An 18,143-nucleotide genomic window follows, 5' to 3' on the forward strand; every position below is an offset into this window, starting at 1 on the left:
CGGTGGAGGATTTGGTGCAATCTCTGCTGTGAAACAGAGTGGGAAGCAGCCGATCTCTCCGCACCAAAGCGCGCTCGTCACAGCGGATCCGCCAGCGCCGTCGTCGAGAGGAGACGATGCATACAACACATGTTTTACCGTTGGTTTCCTCTTGGAGCACGAGCGCTCGCCGTCGCCTCACGAGGCGACGAGGGCACCGTCTCCTCACCATACGAGGGTGTTTTGTGAAAAAGTGGTAGGACGCAGAAGGCACTCGACAACCCGTTGTACGTGCCCTTAGACGCATGAACAGAGCATCTTAGAGCATATTAAAAAACAAATTTCGACATGTCCGACATTCCTCGCACTCGGACGTCATAACTTGGGTTCAGCAGGAGGCTGGTCTTACCGAAACCCGAAAGTCGAGACTTCGGGGGAAGTTCGTCCATGCAAAATACCTTAAATTCTTTAACACGTTTATCTACTACCTTATAATAAAGTTGCTGGTCTCGGCGTGCTCCGAGGGGCTTAGCTACAGACACTTACATGTGGGACCCGTAACTCCAATATTTAAAAAAAGAAACTCAGAAGAACTGGAGACTTCCCTTCCATCTTCCGACTAGACAAAGGCACCACATGTGTCTCGCCTGTATCTGATTGCCGCCGCTATAGTTTTCCAAATGGGCCAGCCCCACTGGACGGCCCGAGGTCCGACACTAAAAAGCATGGCACTAACACGGGCTCGGCACGAGGAGAATAATGCCAGGGCTGGCCCAACATGATGATAGTGCTGGGCCTGGGCCGCCTCCTCGGCATGTTGGGCCAGCACGGGCACGGCACAATTATCAGTCGGCCTGATAGCGGCCCGTATTAGGAAACCCTAGTGTATAAACTATTTTTTCTACCCCTCCCCATCTTCCCCTACCCCGCCACACCCAGCCGCCTCCGACCTCCCTGCTCCCTACGTTCCACCTAGGTACCTAGCTTCCCTCTCCTCCCTCTGCCTCCCTCCGCCTCCCTAGCTCCCTCCGTCAGTCCATCCCACCCAGCTCCACGACCTCGCCCCGCCCCTGGTGCTCCACGACCCCGTGCTCCGCCACCCTGGCGCCCGTCGCTGGGGCCACTGGAGACGCGCCTGCCGCCACGTGGGGCCGCCGCTGGGGCCGCATGAGGCAAGCGGCTACCGCTGTGGGGGACCGTCGCCAGGGCCGCCTGGAGGGGCGCCCGCCGCTGGTGACGCAGAGGCGAGCCTGCCGTCGATGGGACGGCCTGAAAGGGCACCCGCCACCGCGGAGGGGTCGCCTGGAGGCGCGCCCGCTGCCGCTGCGGGGCCCGTTGCTGCTGGTGCCTGGCCCGGCACTAGCACGGCAACGCCCGTCGTACCATCGGGTCGGATCAGCCCAATAAAAAGATCGTCGGGCCGGGCCTGGGCTGCCTCATCGGCACGCAGTGCCCGCCTAGCCCGACACGAAAACCCTTCGGGCCTATTAGTGCCGGGCCACATCGGGCTAGTGCCGGGCTAGGGTCGGGCGGCCCATTTGGAAAACTATACCCGCCGCGTCCGTCCTCGCCAGAGTCCGGAGGACCAAGCCACCCGCTCAGTCCGCGCATCGCCGAAAGCTTGGCGACGGAACGTCGCCCCGCCCCACCCATAACACACCGGCCGCTCCGCCCAGGCCGCTTCACACCACCAGCTTCGACTCCGACCACCCTGTGCCGCTCCGTTTCGTCAGCCCCGCCTCGCCGCGCCGCCGCCGGCTACGATTCCACCCATGGACGCCACGCAGCGCTGCCTCGCCCAGCCCCACAGTGCTGCTCTGCACCCAGTCGTGCCATTCCGCCGGCCCCACAACGTCGAGCCGCCACCGGTCGCCGTGCAGCATTGCGTCGTCCGGCCCGCCACGCACCGACCATGTTGGGATCGCAAAAAAGCTAGTTACCCTCAAGCGTGTCTTCTTCAACAAGAGCTAGCTAGCCTTACAAGATCAAGGTCAATTGTACAAACTACGCTAACCTCGCATCTTCTCTATCATTTTGATCTCAAAGCTAAAGATCACTTGCTCATGGCTACGATATGAAATGACTTACCCTCAAGCACTCAAAGTTAATCTTGAGCACCAAGTCCTAAGGAGTTTCCAGGTTCGAGGCTAAGGAGTTTCCCAGCTCGAGGTTAAGGAGCTTACCGGCGCGAAGCTAAAGACATGAAGGCGTAAAAAGCATGACTACGCGTGAGAAGTGTAACCACTAGAAGGCGTGAGAAACGTGACTATAGTGAGGTGTGAGATGTGTGACTCTATAGGAGAGTCCAATTTGTACACGTTACCTACCTTATGTACGGCATATTTTAGAAATGTAGTGGGTGAGAAAGGATATTTATAGTATGTAAAATGACGTCCGAATCATTGTAAAAGGGAACTCCTACCCGTTGTAAAGGAAGGATAAGTTTTGAACGAGATCACAAGTGCTTTTCCTATTTCATCCGTTGTAGCGTGTTTGAGATTTGAGATTTGCTTCCCAAAAGACCGTCCCGTCCGTCCCTGGTCGTCCCGCACACCTAGCCCGTGCAGCCCCGTTCCGGAGCTCTGGGGTCCACAAGGCGCCGCCCGCTCGGCGGCGACGCGCCACGCCACCGGCCGCATCCTTCTCGCTGGCTACAGGCTCGAGCGGCTAAGGGGAGGAGACAACCAACGGCAACGAGAAGGCCCAGCCTCAGGGCGGAGGCAACCAGCGGGGAGACCACTTGGCTGGCCGCACCGGTTGCGCTGGACCACGGCAACCACTGGGCGGCCGGCTCGCTCCACCCGCCTGCTCGACCGCTAACCCGCGCCGCCGGCTGCTCGCGGCCGCATGCGCCGCCCGGTGGGGGATGGGAGAGCACATCAGCAACCGCAGGGCGGCCGTCAACACCGCTTGGATATTGGCAGCTCTGCGGCGCGAGAATCACCGAATCGGGCCACCGGCGTCGGCTGTGCCGCGCTGCTTCAATGCTTCCACGGTTCCACCGACGACCTTCAAGAGCAGTCTGCCACCTTGCCCTCTCACAGCCCATGCTGCCCTCTGGAGCAATCAGCAGCCGTGGCTTCGGGCTCCCCAAGCCCAACGATGACCTTGTAGCTACAGGCAAGACCGCAATCTGCAGGAATCAGATCACTCTCCTAGTCTCCATGCTTTGTTGGAGAGAGAGAACAATACGAGAGGCAGGAGATGGTCATGGCCTCGTGGGACATGGGGATGAGGATGACCGCATAGCGAGTAGCAACAATGAAAAGATAAGGGCACGGTGCACTTAAAAAAGAAGAAGAAGAAAATATAGCATTACTAGCGGCGGCCGTTTAGGCTCCTTCCTCACTAGCTTTTTACAAAACAGGTAGGTTTTCTTTATTGATTACAACATAAGTATATATTAAGCAAAACAAAGAAAATTTCTACAAAAGAAAAGATAGAGAGAATAAAATAAAATTATAGCAGAATATATAGCCGTTGTTCTATGATGGGAAAATAGAGTTTCTTTACTAAAAAATAATCAGGATAAATAAATGCTTGAAAGTCTATTTTTTCATCTAGAGGACCGGCATGAATTCGATTTTGGGTTTCATTTTGATTTGTTTTCTTAATTTTATTCAATACTCAATGCTATATTACATATTTTGAGTGCAGTAGCATAATTCTTTTGGTTATTGCTTCAAGTTGATATTTTTTAAATGTACTGAAGCTTCAATGTTTGGAGCCTCTCATGCTTCCTGACTCCACATAGGACCCACATATTATTCAAGTGGAACCCATATAGGATCCGCACACTATTCGGATGGGATCCACCATTCAAGTGGGACTCACAAACTTTTCAGTAGGACCTGGATATTGTTTGGTGGGACATACAGTACCATTGAGTGGGTCACCCATGGCTCCCATGGTCTTTTTTTTTTAAATTATCGATGGCGGTTTTTTCTATTATTTGCAATTATATTGTATGGAAAGTATAAAATATATTTAATTATTTTCTATGTATTAAAAATAACTAAAATTTGCATACTACATTCACATGCGGTAGCCGTACTATTTTTTGGACTTCGCTTTCACTTCATAAACTCGCAAATATGATAGAATTATTCATCCATTGCTAATTTTATCTTTTACCTCTATCAAAACCAAGAATCAGCGTAACATACCACGTCAATCCGTCAACTATACTAATAACGCCCAAAAGTCAATCCGTCAACTATACTAATAACGCCCAAAAGTCAGTAAATTCCTAAGGAAAAAAAGTTATGCATGACCATTATGATAAAAAATGGTTTGAATTAAATATTGAATGCGATCAATTTGGTGTTGTATTATGTTTTATTTATTTATTTGGTTCAATGCATCGTTGTGATGCTACTTTGAGCATAGTAAGATAATAAATTCGTATTTCATTATTTTTTTGAGGTTAACATATTTTGTGTAGGCGCGCATCGCGCGCCAACGTGACTAGTTGTCTTTAAACTGCAAGCAGATAAAAACCCAGGGTGGCTCGAGCTCCTCCGGCAGCCTTTTTTTTTTTTTTTGAGAAACCGGGTGGCATTTCCTTTATTGATATAAACGTTTACATTCACTGAAAAAAAAAAAGAAAATTACACCCAAGTCCTTGTAAGGCTTTCCCGGTCATCTTCGATGCTGGCAACCGGAGCCACCGCTCGACGCACCATCCCTGGAAGAGAGGAACACCGAACTTGCAACTTGAAGCCGAATCCCAGCTCGACGAAGATGCTCTGGAGGGACGCAACCGCGCATAGGGTAGATAAAACGTACCAAATCGCTTGAGGAACTGCGCTGGGGGTCGCCACCAGAGGTGACCAAGCTGAAACCGACGCAGCATTCTCGAATGACTGGTACGGAGCAAGAATCCCCATCGAAGGAAACCCAATCGATGAGGATAGAACTAATCCTAACCTACACAAACCTAATCTAACAGGAGAGGATATGTAGATCCGGCGTCTCCCCTTCACCTCCGGCACCGAAGCGGCCACCGGAGGCGAGGAGGCACCGGAAGCGAAATCGCCTCTGTCGGGCCCACGAGAGCACAAGCCCACGAGACACCTGCACTCGTCGTGGGAATCGTTGGGCAGGCCCATTCCGCTCGGCTGACTCCCTGCACCCGCCGCCGCCAGGAGACTTGTCTCCTTCCTTCGACTACCGCTGGTCCGGTAAGGTGAGCTCCGTCCGACTCCTTCTTGCTTTTCTCTCCTCCTGTGCTGCAGGTCACGAGGATGGTGCAGCCACCCTGTGCGCTCGGTCCGGCGGCGGTAGGCTATGGAATGATAGAATCCGATTGTGCTCGCCTACCGCCTCGTACGCCCTTTGTTTAACCTTTCCTTCTGCAGAAGCTCGCAACTTTCGAGCGATTCGTAGCTGCGTAACCAACACGACCTGCGCCATGGATTCTTCCTCCACTTTACTTCTAAATGCTGTACAGCAGCAACAAACCAGAGCTAGGAAAACTCGTGGCAAAGCAGAGGGGTCCGATGCGCGGAGCGGCGGGGCAGAGCCGGCGGCGACCCGCCCCCGGCGAGAGCTCCTCCCTAGTCCCTACGGCCGCACTGCCAGATACGAAAAGTCCGAGAGTCCGATCATCAAGCGCCACATTTTTATGATTCGAAAGTTTTTCATGGGCTACCCTGAAACTCAACCGGAGCAAGAAAAAAGAAAGACAAATAACTAACGAAAGCAACGCGCATGGATGATGTATGGACGGACTCAGGGCCACGCACACTCAGCGCTTGCTTGGCTCCTAATGCTATTTCAATCGCTTTCAACCTGTTCCTGGTTAAGCAATGTATAGAAGAACAGGTTCACTGAGTTTACAGTGGTAATTACATTGCTCAGGAAATGCTGCTGGGCAGCCTTTGCTGTGACTGCCAAGACTGCACATGCCTGACATGTCATTTCCGGCTACTGCTGACGATGGAGCAGTGTAGATGGAGCTTATGGATCATGGATTAAATGCAGCGACACTAGCAAGCGTTACTTAGCTCCTAATGCTGTTTCAATCACTTTTGGCGTGTTCTTAAGCTGAGTCGAGCTGCAGACTTGCCAAAGCGTTGGTTACTCGATTAGTTAATCTTTAGTCCGGACTAAAATTCATGTCACATCGAATATTTGAGGTTAATTAGGAAGATTAAATATGAGCTAATTATAAAATTAATTATACAGAGGGAGGGTAATTCACGAGATGAATTTATTAAGCCTAATTAATCCATCATTAGCACATGTTTACAGTAGCATCACATTGTCAAATCATGGACTAATTAGGCTTAATAGATTCGTCTCGCAAATTAGTCCCGTGCAATTGATTTTATAATTAGTCTATATTTAATACTTCTAATTAGTATCTAAACATTTGATGTGACTAAAGAAACAAACACCCTTAGTCGTTCACAGTAGCAATTACACTATACACTGTAACTTGCTGCTGTAACTACCAACGCTGTGCATGTATGCATGGTTTCCTTTACTGCCTGACAATATCAGTGGTCCATGGATGCATGGCTCAAAGTACCTTTCACCTTTTTTTCTTAACACTGATGAACCCTTACCATTTCAGATGAAATCTGAGCCACATGATGCTGCTGTCATGTGTGGACATGCCCAAAGGTTTACGCCGTAACAGACCCCACTGAAAAATTGAACACTAGAGCCACTCTGGTTTGAACTCAGTATCTGCTCTGCTTAACAAATGCAACCTACCTCATCCTGTAACTGTCCTTTCTAGTTTCTCACTAACTGCATTATTAAGCATACAGAACACCATGAATCAGGCTAGTACAGATAAAAACGACACAGCTGGAGGCCCCCAAAGACATAAATGATTACTCGATGTACACATGTTTTTAGTTTTGCACATGGAGATGACAACGAAAATGCTCTTGGATTAATCTTTAGCTAGTTTCTAGGGATCGCCATGATTAGAGTGGGACTAATCACTAGCCTGTACAATAGGATTCCCCTATCTCAAATCTGTACTTCCCCACTCACCAAAGCATGGCCCAGACTTGGAATTAGGTTGTTGGCATCAAACTTGGTCTCCATTGTAATTCGAAAGACTCATGTATGTGATTTGCGAGATCTGTAACCTACCTATTTGGATCCGATTATGGATTATGAAAATCTAGATTCTGGATGGATTCTCAAAATCTAGATTTTGGGCAAAATCTGGGTAGACTTGTTTGGATTCCTATATTCCAAAATCTGATTTTTATGGTTGTTTGTTGCATGCCTTCTTTTGCCCTTCGTACCATTTCATGTCCAACATGCTGCTGCTCAATATCAGTCAAGGAGACAAACAAATGATCCGAAGTGCATGAATGCAACGGCCTAACGGTTCACACATACATAATATTTGTCAATACAAACACCCTCTCACATTACACTCTTCATAAGGAAACAAAACATTTGCTATAGAATCTCGTTTAGTTTGTCTCCTCAGTTTTTACTCGTTTAGTTTGTCTTGTCGGTTCACATTGTTTGTATCCTTTTTGCTGCCTGACGTCTCATTTCCTGAAATCCCAGCATGCCTCAAAGTCTCTTTCCTCTTCTTTTTCTTGGTAAAGAAAAATAAGGCAGCTAATGGATTGATGTTTATCGTTTTAGGAGAAATCTGGGCCACAGACTGCTGCTAGTTGCTACTATGATACTACAGCGTAAATGACACCTTCCCTATCTTATCTTACTGTCACATAAATGTCACCATCCCTATCTTACAGTTACATCAGTAAAACCTAGTCGTGTGCTGAAAAATTCATGCAACACCTGAACAAACTAGTTGTTCACCGTAAACTAAAACAGATAAACCCTGCTCCTCAACTTAAAAACTCTGTAGACTTTCGAACTACTCAATACTGATTTTTCTTTTTGAGGAAACACTGCCTGCATTGCTAATCAGGTAATGCAGCTAGCTTTATCACTTATCACTGCTACTGCTGGAAGATGGATCAGAGTAGATTAACAAGACAACTGGAAACCCCAATGATATGAAGAATAATTCCATATTTCCATGTACAGATGTTTTCCACATGAGCACATGGCCACATGGAGAAGACAGCACACACAATCTTATGGATTACCCCAGGTTTTACCGATATTTACCGATGAACTTTCAGGTTTATGAACAATTAAACGAGGAACAGAACAAAGATTCAACCCAAAAAAAACATAGTGCTCCCTCCATTTTTAAATATATGACACTGTTGACTTTTTACTCTAACTTTGACCACCAATATCTATTGAACGAGTTAGTTAATTAAAGTAAAATGTGTATTATTATGTCTATTGTCAAATGTACTCTAGATTTAACTTGTAGGTTTATTTATTTACAAAAATATTTGTAGAAAGACGAATAATCAAATGAATAAAAAAATCAACGATATCATATATTTAAGAACGGAGGAAGTATATATATGAACCGAGACTAGTTAACCCACTCTCTAAATTGCCGCACCCTTTTTACCTCTGTACTTCTCCATACCACCCTTTATTGCAATCCTTCTCCCTTGTTTCCGGTATGCACACACACACGTAACAAGCCGACCTACCTCGATCGAATTATGGCAGGCTAACCTGACGTGTCATTACTGACTCGAAGCATCCTGATTCACAGACGACAGCGCTCAGCTTGGCGCCGTCAAAGTCCCGCAATATGGACCAAAAATTGTGGAGCAATGGATGAGTTCAAAGTTCTGAGGTTTGGCGCTGATTCCATGACTACCATCAGCACCTCAAATGTGGCTGGGTCCTGCGGCGACTGTCTCTGTGGCTCCTCCGATAATGTCGCAGCCAAAACCGTTGTGGAATGTGGCTCCAGGATAATTTTTTTTTTTAAAATACGCAGGAGAGCTGCGTATTTTTGTATTAAGAAGGAAAATAAAGTTTAACGTTACAATACGGGTCAATAGGGTACACGGACACGGTTTGTCACTTTTCAACAATTATACAAGAACAGAAAGAACCGAATGAACATGATAAGAAGCAAATTAGGAGCTATCTCTGTCCTGGCACTCCTACTACCGCCGGCCAACCTAAGATAGAAAGATGTTTGGCACCGGCACTGCACCATAGCTGAGCTTCTTCTGAAATTTCGCGAACCAGTCGTCCAGGAGCTTTCGCAGGCGATCTGTCGAACACCCTGTTATTGCGTTCCTTCCAAATTTTCCACGAGATTAGCATGAAGGTAGAGTCCAATCCTCTCTTTTTCAGGCTGTTCATTTCCCTTCGCTTCTGAAGCCACCAGTCAATCAGGAGAGCCTCCTGGGTTGGAACTTGGTTCTGGATGTTCAGAAGGCTGCTAATGTCGTGCCAAACCTGTTGTTCGCACAGCGCACAGGATGTCTGATCTTGCAACCCCCGCCGGTGTCTCCTTTCCGTTGTCCATAATCGATCCTTGATCGCCAGCCACATGAAGAACTTGACCTTCAGAGGTGCCCACGCTCTCCAGATGGGCTTTGCTGCTGCAAATTTTGTTGCGCCTTGGAAGAATACTCTATAAGCCGATCTAGCGGAGCAGTTGCATGAGAAGTCCCATCTCCAAGAGACAATATCCTCTACTCCTGCAGTCAGTTGAATCCCTTCCACCGCATGCCAGAGATCAACATACTGTGAAACGGCAGTTTGTTACCCATCTGACAATATCGCGGATCCACTGTTTTTCCTGGAGCGCTTCTGCCACCGTTCTCCTCTTTCTGATTCTCGGCATGATTAGCTTGCAAAGTTCTGGGGCAATGATACATGGAGATGGCTGCTCAAACCATCTGTCTATCCAAAATAGTGCCAGGTTCCCATCTCCTAACTGTACGTCAATGGACACCTGAAACATCTGTTGGAGAACTGAATCATGTCCAAAATCCATTTGCAGGTGTTTCCAAGGCCTATTAGAATCAATCCGTTGCAGCCATAGCCATCTCATTCTTAGAGCGAAAGAGGCAATGCGGAGATCAGTAATACCCAGCCCTCCAAATTCGGTTGGTCTGCAAGCTGTATTCCAAGCAACCAGACACTGTCCACCATGTGCTTTCTCTTTTCCAGCCCAGAGGAAGCCTCGGCGCCGTTTGTCTATCTCTTGGAATACCCAATCCGGAATTTTCAGAGAAATCAACATATGAATGCAGATCGAGCTCATGATCACTTTAACTGTTGTCAGTCTGCCGGCTTTGTTCATCAGAGGTACTTTCCAGGTTGGAATGCTGGCAGATACTTTGTCAACCAATGGCTGCGGATGAGCTTTCTTAAGACGTCCAACCGTCAATGGCAGCCCCAAGTACTGGATTAGAAATTCAGTTACCCATGCTGGCAGGATGTGCCTGATCCGGTTGACCTGTTCTTCTATGCAAGCTATCGGCGCGATCAGACTTTTTCAGCAGATTTGTATGGAGCCCCGAGGCATACCCAAAGAATAGCAACACCTCTCTGATTGTTATCATATCCTGAACTTGTCGAGCTGCAAACAGCATAATATCGTCGGCGTAGATGGAGCACTGGTGATGAATGGCTGGGTCCGCAGGCGCTGATAGCACTCCATCTTGAACCGCTTTTCTAATCAGGCGATGCAAGACTTCCATAAGGAGTATGAACAACATCGGGGATAATGGGTCACCCTGACTTAAACCCCTTGCATTGTGAATGAGACATCCTGGAGCTCCGTTCAAAATCACTCTTGTTGATGCCATGGAGATCAAAGCTGCTATCCAATCACGCCATTTGACTCCAAAGCCCATGGCCTGCAGCACCTGAAGCAAGAAGGGCTAGCAGACTGTATCGAAGGATTTGGATATGTCAAGCTTGAGCAGAAGCGAAGCCTTCTTCTTGCGGTGCAGAGTTTTGGCCGCCTATTCCACAAATTTGAAATTGTCATGTACTGAGCGTTTTTCGATGAAGGCACTTTGATTAACATCGATGAGATGATCAAGTTCAGGAGCCAGACGGTTGGCTAGGAGCTTTGCGACAATCTTGGCGAAGCTATGAATCAGACTGATTGGTCTGTAATCGCCCGGCGTTCTGGGCTCCTATCCTTTGGGCAACAACGTGATGAGAGCTCCATTCAACCGGTGCAGCTGTCCACAATTGCCTCTGTAGACGGCGTTGAAGGCTGCCAGGATATCCATCTTGATCACCGGCCATGCTGACTTGTAGAATTCAGCGGTGAACCCGTCAGGCCCCGGCGATTTCTCACTGGGGAGTGATTTGATAGTGTTCCATACTTCTTCCTCGGAGAAAGGCGCCTCCAAATGCTCAAGGTTAGCCGGCTGAATGTCCAAGGCAAGGAGATCAATAACCTCGCTTCTGTGCGTGGCTGTGCCCAGAATGTCTTTGAAATAACTGTAGAGCACTTCCTCTTTCTCCTCCTGTGTGAATGCCATGCCTCCTTCATGCTCCAGTTTTGCAATGAACTGCTTTGTGCGGTGACTGGACTGAATGTGAAATAGCCTAGTGTTGGCATCGCCGTCTCGCAGATAAATTATTCTTAAGTGCAACCGTGCCATAGTTCTTTCTAGCGATGATAAGCCCAGAACTTTGCACTTGAGTTCTCTTCTCAGTTGGATTTCGTCCTGAGTGAGCTGTCTTTCTTCTTGCACCCTGTCAAGCCATAAGATTAAAGTTTTGGCAACAAGCAATTGGGTCTTTATCTGCCATACGTTGCGCTGACTCCAGCTTTGGAGCTCCCTAGCTGTGTTCTTAAGCTTGACATCAATCCTGGTGAATGGATCAGAGATCGTTCGAGGACATGTCCATCCCTTTTGGACAGCGTCGATGTAACCAAGTAGCTTTAGCCACATAACCTCAAAGTGAAAGCATCTCTTGACACGGAATGCTGCATTGGTTGCTAGGTGTAATGGGCAGTGATCAGATATATCTGACGAGAGAGCCTGTAAGAAGCAATATGGAAAACTCATCTCCCATTCGATAGTAACTAGAATCCTGTCTAATTTTTCCATTGTTGGGTTAGCTCTCTCGTTGCTCCAAGTGTAGCGACGGCCATGGAGATAGACATCCTTTAGATGCAGCTCGTCCACGAACCTCCGAAATCTCCCCAAGTTTCTATGATTGATGTTGTCGTTGTTCTTGTCTGCGGCGTCGAGGATGAGATTGAAATCCCCGGCAATCATCCATGGGCACGCGACGCGACTTTGAACTGAACGAAGCTCATCAAGGAACTCGATTTTATCAGTGTATGGCAGCGGTCCATAGACGGCAGTGAGACACCAAGGCTCGGAGGAGGCGCCCATTGTGAAAGTGACAGTGACGGAGAACTGTCCAATGTGCAACGTCGAACAAACAATTTCAGGTCCCCTGCAAGCGATCAGGATCCCTCCACTAGCACCGGCAGACGGCAAGTAGGCAAAGCTCGAGAACCTGTTCCCGAGCATTTCACAGACAAGAAACGGAGAGATTACATCAAGTTTTGTTTCCTAGATACACATAATGGATGCGTGGAAACGGAGAGATTACATCAAGTTTTGTTTCCTAGATACACATAATGGATGCGTTCGTGTCGCTCACGACCGCACGCAACGAATCTCTATGACACCTCGCGTTCAACCCACGGATGTTCCACACAAGAATGTTGTGGTTGCCAAGGTCCATGGTGCTTGACGAAAGTTAGCAATGGTGTTGCACCTCAGCAAGCGGTGTCTGAGCCGCCCACCTGGCTAGCGATCTGCAGGAGCTCATCGTCAGAGAGATTGTTAGCTGCTGGGAAGATATCTCAAAGGGCTGCAAAATGGCGCGGCTGCATAGTCGTCGCTAAGAACTTGTGAAACTCCTTGGTAGTCACTCGCTCATCTTCCTCATCACGAGTGATGATCCCCAATTTTCTCATTGCCAGCACCTCTCCCTTCTTCGATGGTCTGATAGTCGTGTTAAGGGGTTGGCTCACCAATCTGCCGCTGCGCCTTCGTGTCGGTGCCGTCCCGGTAGTAGCACCTTTCGTTGGTGGCCTGGCTGCAAGCGGTGCCTGAAGTGTGAGTCGCACACTGCTAAGAAATGCAGTTGTTTTCGCATTTGCCGCAGTTGAACCAGAGGTAGTTGATGGGGAGGTTGATGGTGGCACCATCGCCGCTGGCGCTCTTGCTTTCTTGTGTGCGGCCTGCTGTGCCTTGGCGGCCCTTCCTCCAGAGCTGGGTTGCCCCATCTTGGGTCTTGATGCGCTAGGCCCAAATGCCGTGGTGGAGCACCGCCTGGCCACTGGCGTCCAAGGCTCGCCGTGGTCCTCCTGGCCAAACTAGAGCCTAGTCGGAGCTAGCAGGCTGTCCCCGGCGTCCCTAGTGAGTCCCGTCTGGTTCCTTGAGCGGCGACAGTAAGTGCGGACTGCTGACGATGGCTGTGCTGGCATCGGCGTGCCGCTGGGCGGGTGGAGACCCAAATTTGAATTGGGTGGGAGAGTGGACTCGATCAGCATTGGATCGGCGGCTTGTTCCACGTGGCAGCATTGCATTGGCAGCAACTCTTGTTGGGGTGATATCTGTGCAGGTGCTGGTGGTTGCGCTAACCGACGGCGCCGTCATCCCTGGCGGCGGCTGAGGTGCAGCGCATAGCAAACGAACTCCTGAGAGCGCACCTCCAGCTGGCGTGTCGCCGCTCCCATCCTCGACCCCATCCTGCGTGAAGAATCCATGAAGGCATGGACCAACCCCCCCGGACTCCCCGTAGCCTCAGTCCGGATTGCCGTGATGTCCCGAGTCGCCATCATGGAAGGCGGTGACGGGGCCGGCGATGGCGAAGGTGAATGTGAATGGAAATCCGCCACGTGCCGCAGATGGACGAGGGCCTTGTAGGATAGGACCTTCTTATGGCGCAGGTATGGAGGGAAGTTGCCAAAGATTAGCTGCATGTCCGGGTCGTCATAGACGATCTGCTGCCCATGTTCCGCGATGAGGATGTTCTTCCTTCTTGGGATCCTGCTCGGGTCATCCGTCCATGCCGTGATCTTCATCTTGGACATGTCTGAGCATTCCTCGGTTGCCGGCTCAATGCGCTCGATCTAGCACGATGACGAGAGGAGCTTCCTCGCGGTGCGCCAGCTCCAAGCGTGTGCCGGGACACCTTCAATCTCCAGAGATGCCCTGAACTGAAGTGTCCCCGTTTCAGTCGGACTAGACAAGTCCAAGGTCTGAAGAAGAGCCTCACGTCGCCAATGGGGACGCTCCCAGCTCAAGATGGCAATGGGTACCCGCGACCCGATACCCGACGGGTATTTACTCCATTAGGGTCTGAATATGGACTAGATACACTACCCACGGGTACGTAAATGGACCAAACCCTTCACCCATCGAGTACGCGGGTATGGGTATGTTCCAGCAGTCCCCATACCCGTTAACCCATGGGTGAAAAATACCCGGCCTAAAATAAAATAGCCCACCAGCAGCCCATGTAAAACACTAGGTTCCCCAACACCCCAACCCTCTCCCAACCGGCCAACCCTATCCCAATTCCCACCCACCTCAGCCGCAACGTCTGGTCTCCCGAGAAAAAAAACAACACCGCCGCCCGTCGCAAAAATCAACGCCTGGCGCCCGACCCCTCGTCTCGCTGACGGCTGGCATCGCATCCAAGCGCCAGGAAGACGCCACCGCCACATCCGACCCCCCAACCCCCCCTGATGCCACGCCATGCCGGCGACGGAGCAAGAACGGTGATCCTCATTCCCCAATTCCCAGTTCCCCTTCCCCTAATTCCCTTCATATGCTTTGCACTTGTACTTGCAGGCGATGGCGCAGAGGCGCTCCGCGCGACCGTGCTCCTTGCCTTTGCCTCCTTCTCCCCCGCACTATTTCACTAACCAGCTCCTTCACTCTAGCGTCAAAGGAACATCGCGGAGCTCCTAGAGGATGGTGACCACTTGAATCCACCGGATCCCGAGCTCGTCGACGCTGGGAACACTTTGAAGCTGCAAGATCCGGAGGTCCAAGCTGCAGTCGCCGGCAGCGCTCCTACAGCGGAGCCGAAGATCGGCGTTGGTGCCGTCGCCACCAGTGCTCCTGCATCCAAGCCCAAGAACGGGAACGGCGCCGCTCCTAAAACCAAGCCCAAGAACACCACCACCAAGGAGAAGAAAAGGACCGGAGCTACTGCGGGCGTGGAGAAGACGAAGCAAAAGGACGGCCGGCCCCCTCTTTCTCCGGCTTCATCTCGGGAAGGTGCTGCTGCAGCCACATCTTCAGGTGGTGTAATAACTAATTCTTGCCCTCTTGGTGCTAGCCGCAAGTTGCTGCAGCCACTGATGTAAGTAACCCAAGAGCTACATGCCTATGCTAAGCGAGCTACATGCTTGTAATTTGATACATGACCTAAATTCCTAATTCAGTTGGTTAATACTTGTGAGTTGTGCTGCTTGAGCAGAATTTTTTATAGCAGAACTTGAGTAACTGATAGTCTGATAGTTATAAATTTGAAAGAACACTAGTGTTGGTAGATGAGTTTGGTGTATATGCAGTTATGCACAGTTGCAAACATAACATCTGTTATGTTTGATAATTGTTATCTCATTAGTTATTCGTAAGGACTAAGGATGTGGTTTGTAAAACTCATTAGTGTAGTTATTATTTGTCAACGTCAGATAAATATTTTTCAAGAAGTAGCTTACTCTGCTTTACTTGTAAAACTCATTAGTCATTAGTATAATAATTATTATTTCTTCTATTGAATGTGCCTTATTATGTGATACAGATTGAAAAAAATGAGTACTAGCAGTGAAGGTGAATGCTCACAAACTGCAGTTCATATGTCAGAGCCTATTGAAATAGAAGATGATGAAGATCCTATTGAAGAAGATAAAGATGGTCCTGCTAGTGGTGCAAAGAGGAATCTCACCTCAGCGGTTTGGAATGAGTTTAAGAGAGTTAGGTACATGGGCACAACAAAGGCAAAGTGCATGTATTGTTTCAAGAAGCTATCAGGTGAAACAAACCATGGAACTAAGCACTTACATGATCATTTGAAGTCGTGTACACTTAGAAAGATCAAGACAGCAGGGAACAAGAGTTTGTCACAATCTTGTTTGAGGTTTGGTTCCACTGAATCAGGTACCGTTCAAGTTGAAAACTACACATTTGACCAAGAAGTAGCTAGAAAGGAACTTGCTGCAATGATAATTCTGCATGAGTATCCTTTGAGCATGGTAGACCATGCTGGTTTCCGGAGGTTTGCAAGTGCGCTTTAGCCACTATTCAAGATGGGTACTAGGAATACAGTAAGGTTTGTTCCTTACTGTTTGGTCTTGCTTCCATTGTAATTTTTGTATTCATTTTTTAATATTCCTTCAAAACTTTCAGGAAGGATATTGTGATGCAATAGGAGATGGAGAGGAAACAAGCAATTGAATATATGGCTAGTATTGATTCAAGGGTGGCCATAACTTCTGACTTGTGGACGTCTGACAACCAGAAAAGGGGCTATATGGCAGTCACAGCCCATTTCATCGATGAATCTTGGACTTTGAGAAACATTATCATGAGGTACATGTCCTGAAATCTATTTTTGCACATGTTTTACCGATTTTTGCACATGTCCTACAATCTGAAATCTGATTACATACTTTGTTACATGTATAGGTTCATCTATGTACCAGCTCCTCACACATCTGAAGTGATTGCTGAAGAACTATATGAGTCCTTGGTTGATTGGAACCTTGATGAGAAAATATCCACAATTACCCTTGACAACTGCACAACTAACGATGCGGCAATCCCTTATCTGGTGAGGAAGATTGGAAAAAGTAAGCTTATAAATGAAGGAAAACTACTACATATGCGTTGTTGTGCTCATATTCTTAATTTGATTGTTAAGGATGGTCTAGAACATATTAAAACTGCTATTGAGAATATCCGTGAAAGTGTGGCTTATTGGACAGCAACACCAAAAAGGATAGAGAAATTTGAGGAGATAGCTAAGTTTGTTAAGGTTAGTTTGGATCATAAGATAAACCTTGACTGCAAGACTAGATGGAATTCAACCTTTAAGATGCTTAGTGTTGCAGTCCCCTATAAAGTTGTTTTCATTAGAGCAAGTCGTGTTGATAAGCAATATACATGTTTGCCTAGTGAACAGGAATGGAAATTTGCTGCTAATGTTGTAGAACGGCTTCGATTGTTCAATGACATAACTTTGTTGTTTTCTGGAACTGAATATGTTACCGCCAACATATACTTCATAAAATTTTGTGAGATTAGGAAGAAAATTAGACAGTGGTCAACTTGTGGCAGTACAAAGATTGAAGAGATGCCAGTTAGCATGATAGCCAAATTTGACAAATATTGGTCGGACATCTAAGGACTGATGGGTATTGCAACCCTTATAGATCCTCGTCTCAAAAAGTTGAGCTTGCTGATGTGTTTTGAGTGGCTAACTGGAACAACTGGTTACATTTGTGAGGATAAGGTTGCTGAAATCATAGATCTATTAACTGAATTGATGATTGAATACCATGTGGAAGAAGACTGTGACAATAGCGAATCAGCAGCAGCTGCAGCTCCAACTAAAGACATGGAGTTCTTATCTTCATTTAGTGCAAGAGTTGCTAGTACAAGGCCATCTACTGTGCGATTCAAATCAGAACTAGATCGCTACTTAGAAGATGAACTGGTATCTCTGGAAACTAAGGGTTTCAAGGTGCTGGATTGGTGGAAGGTGGCTGGAGTACGTTATCCAACCTTGAGAAGGATAGCAAAGGATATTTATGCAATTCCTATCACTACAGTGGCATCTGAGTCTGCATTTAGCACCAGTGGGAGAGTACTTAGCGAGCATCGCAGTAGGCTGACTTCAAAAATGATAGAGGCTCTTATGTGCTCACAAGATTGGTTGCGGAACAAGTACAAAAGTATGTCCATTCTCTTGTTTTGTAGCTTGGTTGGTTCTCTTTACTTTGATTCTATCCTAATTGTTGGTTTTCCTTTTTAGTTGACAACAAGGAAAAAGGAGCAGCCACCTTCTGGTCTTGCCTCCAAGATATTCAAGAGGGTCTCCAGGTGTGCACATATTCAAATGAAACCACTATTGCAATCATGCTCTTATTCTGTTATTCTAGAGTCTAGACACATACTAACTCTTATTCTTGTTGTACTGCCTGCCATGCCATATTGCCATATAGGAACTTGAACTTTGAGCAAAGCAAGTTGTCTGTTGTCTCCAACTCCAAGTGA

At 47.9% G+C, this 18,143-nt stretch overlaps 1 pseudogene; it reads left to right on the forward strand.

Annotated features, from left to right (window-relative positions):
* The first annotated feature begins 16,087 nt into the window (after window positions 1–16,087).
* On the forward strand, window positions 16,088–18,143 carry LOC105914891 (annotated as a pseudogene).

Source organism: Setaria italica, chromosome VIII, assembly GCF_000263155.2.
Source record: "Setaria italica strain Yugu1 chromosome VIII, Setaria_italica_v2.0, whole genome shotgun sequence".
Classification (NCBI taxonomy): domain Eukaryota; kingdom Viridiplantae; phylum Streptophyta; class Magnoliopsida; order Poales; family Poaceae; genus Setaria; species Setaria italica.